The sequence below is a fragment of the Lagopus leucura genome, unplaced genomic scaffold (genome assembly GCF_019238085.1).
Source record: "Lagopus leucura isolate 7727_CA_CO unplaced genomic scaffold, USGS_WTPT01 Super-Scaffold_100001, whole genome shotgun sequence".
In the NCBI taxonomy this organism is placed as follows: Eukaryota; Metazoa; Chordata; class Aves; order Galliformes; family Phasianidae; genus Lagopus; species Lagopus leucura.
This window is the reverse complement of record NW_024962262.1, coordinates 38,474,817-38,483,451: the sequence shown is the minus strand read 5'-3', so window position 1 is coordinate 38,483,451 and position 8,635 is coordinate 38,474,817. Positions and strand designations below refer to the sequence as shown.

At 35.0% G+C, this 8,635-nt stretch overlaps 1 long non-coding RNA gene across 2 annotated transcripts in view; it reads left to right on the top strand.

Moving 5' to 3' along the window:
• Positions 1 to 8,635, top strand: part of LOC122178392 — a 20,874-nt gene that overhangs the window by 8,358 nt on the left and 3,881 nt on the right. Inside the window, exon 1 of one of the 2 annotated variants that reach the window (XR_006178308.1) lies at positions 6,379 to 6,399. The exons of the other annotated variant lie outside the window; for it this stretch is intronic. This is a non-coding gene — a long non-coding RNA (uncharacterized LOC122178392). Of the gene's footprint in view, positions 1 to 6,378; positions 6,400 to 8,635 lie in introns of those variants that run through there. 2 annotated transcript variants of the gene reach the window in all.

Genomic DNA, 8,635 nt, shown 5'->3' with positions numbered 1-8,635 from the left:
CTTTTTTTCCTTTTTCTTTTCTTTTTCTTTTCTTTTCTTTTTTTCTTTTTTCTGTTCAGATTGAAATAATATTTCCAGTAAAATTCTGACTCAGAAGTTTTTAACTCAGTCACATGATTACCACATTCTTCTATAAGACTTACACTCAGGATTGAATTATTCCTAATTGGTGTTGGATGCATTTGTTAGTTTTTAAATTAAATAAAATTTGTTGTTATTTTTTCTTTAAATAAAAGGTAGAGCTAGCTGTAAAATTTCAAAATCAATTAACTTCAACAGAAAATACGATCTTTTCATCTTTTAACTGACAAATGCTACATATACATAAACAGTCTTCAGTTTTTTTTATAAAAAAAAGTATGAGTATTTCACTGCAAATGTAAAACACAAAACTCCTTGTATATGAAACACAAACGCAGCAAATATTTAGCTGGTCACAGCAGCACTTTTGTTCTCTGTGCTATAAAATGTGTGTATAATGATAAACAGACTACAAAAACATATAAAATGGCAATTCAGAATTAATTGGCTGACAAGGTAAATTTGATTCCATAGATGAATACAAAATCTGTAAGCGGAAAACTCAATACAATTTTCAAAAGATCAAGTTCAAAAATTTTAAGTTTTACATAAAAGGTTTTGTTCATGGCAAAGTGTGAGGGCAGTTACACCAGAGTACTGTGTCAAACAACCAATCCTATGGTAACATCGCAGAGAATCTATTAACATATGCATTAGTGCTCCATTTTCTGGCATGCAATGTATTTGGAAGAAGTCAGTTTAGCTTCAATGTTACCCTGTTAAATATATATTTTTTAAAGATAATAAATCTATCTCCTTCTATGTAATAAAAGCACATAAGATCTAAAACTGTAATACTGATCAGTTTGTTCAGATTTTTCTCAGCTTACTTCAGATATCCTCATTAATGGTTTATGGATATGAAAGGAGGACAGTCTTGTATCTTGGATAAACTCCTGATTTATGGCCTCTGTATTAGAATAAGTAACAAAAAATAGTCACATTCCTAGGCAGGAAGTGTAGATAACCACCTCATCCCCTGAAACTTAATGTGCTCGTGGCACAACATGTTTGCAACAAAATAGAACAGGATACTTAGCCAAACATAACCTCATATACTTTTATACTTTTCTGAATTAAAAGGGAGAAACTTCCTATGGAATTTATTGTTACATCTCATGTTTGCATGGAGCTATTTTTCTGTAATCTAGTAGGAAGACAGTAGCACTAAATTCCAAATATAATATAAAGAAAATAAAAAATATATTTGTTTGTTTAAAACTGTTTATTTCTGAAAGTGAATAAGTACTTATCTTTAGGTCTTGATTTCAGGGATTCAGTCTTCTTAACTTGAATGTATTCAAAGGAAATTCTCCAATGATGCCTCTATCTAGAAAAGCAGTTTAAGTGCTAAGAACGTGAAAATGTAATGCTCTAGATATTGCAGACACTTCACCACCTGCCTAACCTTATAGAGATAAGGAATCTATTTGACTTTAAAGTGGCAATTTATTACTTCATGGGTGAGTACTTGTCTAGACAGAGTCATAACAATTTTTAGAAATACCTAATGTTCCTATTATTTGTCTGGAGAACTCATGGTCAAGTTCAACATTCCTGGCACCAGCATTCGTAACGTGTGAGCTATGATCACAGTAGTTTCTGAATAAATATGTGTAAAGTGATTCAGTAGGAGTTAAGAGAACTAGTCATTGATATTTTCATGTGTCTGCTTCTTCTTTCATCTATCCCTTGTGCTACAGACATATCTGCTAACTGTACTACACACTGTTGAAAACTATTTCAGTCATGCAATAAACATCCTATGACTTTCCAATTAGAGAGGCAACCTAGCTCCTAACAGTAACAAGGTAAAGAGAGGACTTCAAAGAAATTAGAGCTCTGCAGTCCTCTTCAATTAACTGTTTCTGTTCATGTACACTGAGTGTTTGGATCAAAACATTATCTTGTAAACAGTGCTTCATTGTTGAAATATTCTAATGTTTCAGTGATGAACCTATGGAAGAATATTTGCCTAAAATTCCACCAAGGATCTCATTCTTTCATTGTTGAAAATGGTAATGGAGATGGCTTAACTTAGCTTAGCTTGAAAGCTGAGTACTTAAATGCCTTTAGTTAAAGTCCAGTTTCTATAAAAGTAACAAATAATTTAAAAAAAATCATAAAAGCTCCCAATTCTACATAATTAATTTCAGTTGTCCCTAGTTTCTCTATCTGAAATGTGAAAATCATTTTTTTTTTTTTTTTTTTTTTTCAATAGGAAAAGCAGGAAGTGTGATTTTTCAGTAGCCTGAGCCTATAGTTGCAACTGTAAAAATGTTATAAAATTACTATGGACTCTACAAAAAGTGGAAAAATCTACCTGAATTCTCTTTTCATATTTTTCCTCTTGTCAGTTGCTGTTTAAGGCTTACCTATAGAGTATTAGATAAACAATTGTAGGAGTGTACATCTCAATGTCAGTATCTAAAATGGTTGACTTTGACTTTTGGGCCTGAGTGCTTGTTTGTATTTTCACAAAATCCCAGACTGATTAAGGTCAGCAGGTTCCTCTGTGTCTATCTGGCCTAATCCAATTCAGCAGAGCTACCCGAAGTAAGTTACCCAAGATCAGGAGCAGGCAGTATCTGAAGGTCTGCAAGCAGAGAGACTCCATAATCACTTTATGCCAGTACTCTGCTACCCACCCTATAAGAAAGTACTTCATGACGATCAGAAATTATTTAAGTTCTGTCTAGTGTCTCATTCAGCACCTTTTCTAAAGCCTTATGAATGTTACACTACAGAAAAAATCCACTAATTCATCTGCATCAAAAGGAAATATTTTTCCAGCAGCGTTTCTCCAGTAAAAAGAAAACATTACAATTATTGTAACTACTGATCTTTGATGTTTCAGTATATATTTCTACATGTTTTATAGATTTTTAAATGAATTTTTATATGTTATGAGAACTTTCATTCTTAGTTTTTAAAATTCATTTTTGAATATTTTTGAGTAATTTAGGCCTAAGCGACTCTGTGCATAATTACAGAATCTAGGAAGTAGGTTATATTGTCAGATAATGTAATTAATTACTTTTTTAAAAATTAAGTCTGTTCTTATATCTATTCTATTTTCTTGCTTAACAACTTGTACGTTTAGCAGTACTGAAGAATACTGAGCAAGATATAAGTGGCAGTATGTCCTGTTGGATTTGTATTTCACCCAGCATTGCTGAGACAGTATATAAAGCTCCCAATCATAAGATTCTGTAAGACAGATCCTGAATACAGTTTCAAGATGAAACTGAAGAACTAAATAAAAAATACTGATTGTGGGAAATTTGTTATCTGCATACTAAATGTATGCAGGAAAATTAAGCTACGTGAATTGTACGCAAATTATGAGATGTCCATATATGACCATATGCAGAAAACGTATTTTTCCATTATGTTACCATCTCACTCCAATTTATAGGAGGGAGAGGAGGTTCTTTTATTGTCTATATACTCAGTGTGAGATTAAGAAACAACAGTTCAAATGTTGGTCCGACCAGTTTATTACAAATCTTAATTAGGGAAATGGGGAAGGGGAGGACAGACACTATTTTAAATTAGGGTAATGGGGAAGGGAAGGAGGGCGATAGAAAAGAAGAAGCAAGGAGTCTTTATAGGAAGCAAGAGAGAGATAGTCACCAACACAGATCCAGCATGGTTCATAGTTCAGTCATTGATCTTTGGTAGTGGTGGGTCATCGGGCATTGCTGTTCGGTTGATGACGATGATAACGGCAACGGCGACCATGGCGATGATGGCCCTTTTTCAATGTGGTTGAGTCAGCTGTCTTTGGAGTGGCAGCTTCTGGCTGTGGGATCTCAGCAGAAATTCCTTTGTTCCATCTTCCGGGCCTTGCCAGCCGACAAGAGGGAGCAGGGATGCCCATCTGCATCCTATTTTTCACAGGACACGATGGTATCATTCCCCACTTTTCCCATACCAAGCTGGAGCTGTTTAGTCACAGGCCAGATCTTCCGCCAGTGAACACTCCTGAGCACTCTCTTCCGCTCTTCTCCAGAGCAAGCAGCTCTGGAGGAAGGAGCTTTCAAATGTTCCCAAAGTGATGTCGATTGTCACACGGCGCACCCATTAGTTGCCTCCTCAACAAATCATTCAGAGTCTTATCACAAGAAATACCTCAGGAAGCAAACTTTGAGCGAAAAAAACAAAAAAGGATTCTCACAGTTACTGATACAATAGTTTATCTGTCAGGATTTCCAACATCACAGCTACAACAGATCGCAACGCAATACAGTTTTATCACAAAAGCAGAAAGCAGTGGTTTGCCTCCTGTTTCAGAGGAAAGAAGGATGAAATGATATCTTCTTATTGAAGTCTTATCTTAAATTTTCTTTTTCTTCACTTTTGCTTTATGTCATTAAAAAAGGTTGGTATTAGCTGGTATGCATCTCAGCAGGCAGATAGATAAGAATACATCTGCAAAGTATTTTTTTTTTTTTCAGTAAGATTAATCATACTGTCAGTGCATTCAAGGAGGAGGTACACATGTCAAGTTCCATGCAGGAAGTTTTATAAATGCACACAATACTATGCTCTGCTAGAAATTATAAAGCCAGCAATGACACTGAGTATACTAGCTGGTATCAGTGAAACTTAGTGCATCCACAAATTCTAGTCTAAATAGAACTTCATCTAAGTAAGCCATGGAAATACATGCTTGTTTCTGTCCTGGAATAAAGCTGTTCACAGACTCATTCACTTTAGTTATTCATATTCAGCACAACTCAGCTCATCCTGTGTTTCAGGAAAAAAAAATTAAATGACTTGTAAAAGAACAAGAGGAGAGCAAACTTAGAGAACAACCCAAAACTGCATGGAACTTCTGCCTTCACTTCTGTTTGAACTGATTTAATTATAAGATCTGAATCAATAACTTCCTACTGTGTCATTTACTGCATTTTATTCTATTCTCATATGTTGATGAAGTGAATGCAATTTTTGAAAACTTAATACTGATTTTTAGAAGGCAGTCCAACGTATGTAATCAATGATAAAGTGAGAAGATGATGTAATGCATCTGTTGCCTAAATTGATTTAAAAGTATTATTCCGAGATGCATTTTATAGTTTACCTAATAGACATCTGCAAATGGAATTCAGTTGCAGCTCTTTTTAATATGTAATTGTAAAAAGTCTTACAGCACTTCAGAGGAAATACAGCTGTCCTCTTAAAGAAAGTGACCACTGGACATAAAAAGAAACTTCCAGTGAAAATTCCCTTCCATTATTCACTGGAGAGACTGGTGGCCAGCATTAGCTAAACACAGTTCCCTGATGCAACATATACTAATGAGGATTGGCAAGTTGCTTAATTCAGAATCAGTTCCCTAGTTATGCTAATTTCTGTAGTCAGAGAATAGCCAGAGTATTTAGCTCTCTAACCTTCAACAGATGTAAATTGCATTTTTATGTCCAACTAAGAAATAAGCTTTCTTTTGCAATACTATGGAAAAATTAGATGGCATTAAGCTGTATTTGAGGGTATATTTTATTTTTCTCCATTTTTCTTTATTTTAGATAATATTTCTATTTCTCTCTCACTATTTTTATCTTTCATCTAATATTTTACTTTTTTTTTTTCTATCACCTCTTGATTTATTAATATCGCTTGTTACAAATGATACTTTGTTTATTTGTGTCTTCTAATTGTTCTTGTTAAACATCTTAACTTCACTTTTATCTCAGGTATTCGCTCTCATCCCTCCTCATTTAGTTTTCCATATCACAGCAGCATTCTCTGCTCTTAGTTAATTTTTTCTCCAACTCCATTCTCAACTTCATACTTTTCTTGCAGTTAACCTATGTATTGTCCTAAAGAAACCATTGTTTTCCTTTGACAGTCTTCTGAAAAAACTTCTCTGCAGAAACTGTCTCATACTTGAAAGACTCATTTGTTGCATATTGAATTGTCTTTGTTATATTTGTTATATTTAATACATTGTTATATATTTTGTTATAGTGCATACCTCCTTGTATGCACTTCTATTGTCATATTCCTCCATTTCAATATCTTTTACTATCCTGTCTTTTTTTCCTTTTGTGTGTACATGTGCACATTTATGGAAACATTTTTTGTTAAATAATCTTATACCTAGAAATACTGTAAAGAAAGAAGAAAAAAGCACTGATTTTATTCTTCCTCAGTTAGCAACTATGGTTGTAAGAGATTATTCTTTTACATCATTGTCTCAAAGCTTGCTGGGGACACAGATGGACAAATGCAAGCAAGTCCTGGGCAACGGTTGCAAAATCCTTTGTCTGAGGGACACTGATGGACAAGGCCAGGGGCAATGAGAGACAGGTAAGCTGCAGCTTAATGGCTGTGAAGCGGTCTTTTGTGTGGACTTATCTCAAGGAAGGTGGCCATCTCAAGTGGTACTCACATGACTCTTGCTCAAGTGCCCTGGGATGTCACATAGGCAGGAGAAAAAGTAGAATAAAAGAGAAATTGAAAATGATGAGGTTTAGGGTTTTCTGGCAACAGATTCCTCACAAAGAAGAGATTTCTGCCATGAGAAGCCTCACAACCTGCCTCTCTCCCTCCTGGACCTGCTCTGCACTCTACCACAATGCTGAAGAACAACAAAGGTGTCTGCCATCAGATTCCTCACTACGGAATTCCTGCATGCTGACGGACTCTCCTGGGCCTGCTACCTGAGTCCTGCTTCTTCCTCCTGGATTGGTTCTGTGACTTCTTCCTGCTACCTGCTTGCTGCCCAAGGCCAGCCACGCTGCTGCTCTCCCACCCCCTGCTGCTTTTGCCTTGGACCTTCAAAACGGCATGTGTGACGGGACCGCTGCTGTGCCCTGGTGGTGACTATCCCCACTTTAACGATTCTTGCTTCTTCCTTATCTTTTCTATCACCCTCCTTCCCTTCCCCGTCTCCCTGATTAGGATTTATAATAAACTGGTTGGACTAACATATGAACCATTGTTTCTTAATCTGACGCCAGGTGTACAGATATTAAAAGAACCTCATCTCCCTCCTATAAATTGGAGCGAGACAATAGTATAAGCCGTTAACTATTGTATAGCTCAATATATGAAGAAATGTTACTATCAACAAGACTCTTTAGATGTTTAATTGCATTTTAATCTTTTTGGATAATTTGCAAAGATAACAGCTTTCAAAGGAAAAGCTAGCAAAAAGTAATCAGTATTAATATTATTTATAAATTATTTGCATAGATTATAGGAAAATCTTGCATATACTTTTCTTTATTGCAAGTGTAAGTATAGCTTGCTTGTGAATTTCCACCCGTAGATCAACTGAGATTGCTAGTTTTATTACCCAATGTAACATTATGATATTAGTTCACTTATAACAATGACCATCTGTACAGCAATGATATGTAGAACTGCATAAGAAAGTCACTAAGCTTCTTACTGCTCCTAGCTGTTGTACAGAACAAACTTCCATTACTATTATCATGCGTTTTACTTATAAATCCTCTTCATCATTGGGAAAGCAAAACAAATGTTATTCAAAGCAGAAATAATCTAAATAATGCATAGGGATGGGGTGTTAGGCATCTTCTAAAGAAAGGTAGAATTGTTTGAGTTGGAAGGGACCTTTAAAGCGTCACTTTGGATGCTTTGTGGGTCTAAGTCCGCAGCCATGAACAAAAAAAATCTCCAGCTCAGTAAGGTTGGTAGAGCCTGGGCCAGCATGACGTTCAGTATCTCCAGGGACATGACACTGATAACAGTGCAATTAATTGGAATGTCTATGTCCCTAAACATTAAATTGAATACTAATTTGGTGACAAAATTTGGAAAAAGGCCAGTAGAAAGAGTATGGTTTTTTTCCACTAAAATTCTAAAGCTGCAAGAGTGGAAAAAAATATTTTTTTTTCTGCTGCTTTTGGCTGTCATTTGCCTAGAATAGATCCTGGACTCGTACATAGATCTGGGAATTACAGAAGATCCTAGAAATATGCATGTATATTTAAGTTAAAGAGGAGTAATTTTTGTCTCTATAATTGCACATCATATGTAAACCAGGGTTGTATGCAGTTTTAAAAATATCATGATTCATGAGGAAATACTTAATATACACAGAATATCTATGACTGTTTGTACTTCCCTTGGAATGAAAAGAGCAGAAGTCTGTATTGCTAATTAATTGATTTATTGAAGACATAATTATTGAGAGTTCAGCTGTCATATGACCATCAATTGTCATCACAACATTTACATCAACACTGTGACAACCTGATGTCATTAATATGCATCAGTGAATTATCATTTATTTTCAGTTGACAGGAAGGCTTATTACAGTAAGGTGACTATGTGAGAACAATGCTTAAACAACCTGACAACCTATTGTATTTAATCTCCAATCACATTAGAAGAAAATGTTAATGACTAACTGAAATATGTATTACCCGTACATTGTGAGGTGCTCAGGTACTTTTGGACAGTTTACTTTGTGTGTGGGTGCCCAGTATATCTGTAAGTAAACTAACAAACTGAAGATTTTCAGAGCAGGAAAAAAAAAAAAAAAAAAAAAAAAAAAAAAAAAAAAAAAAAAAAA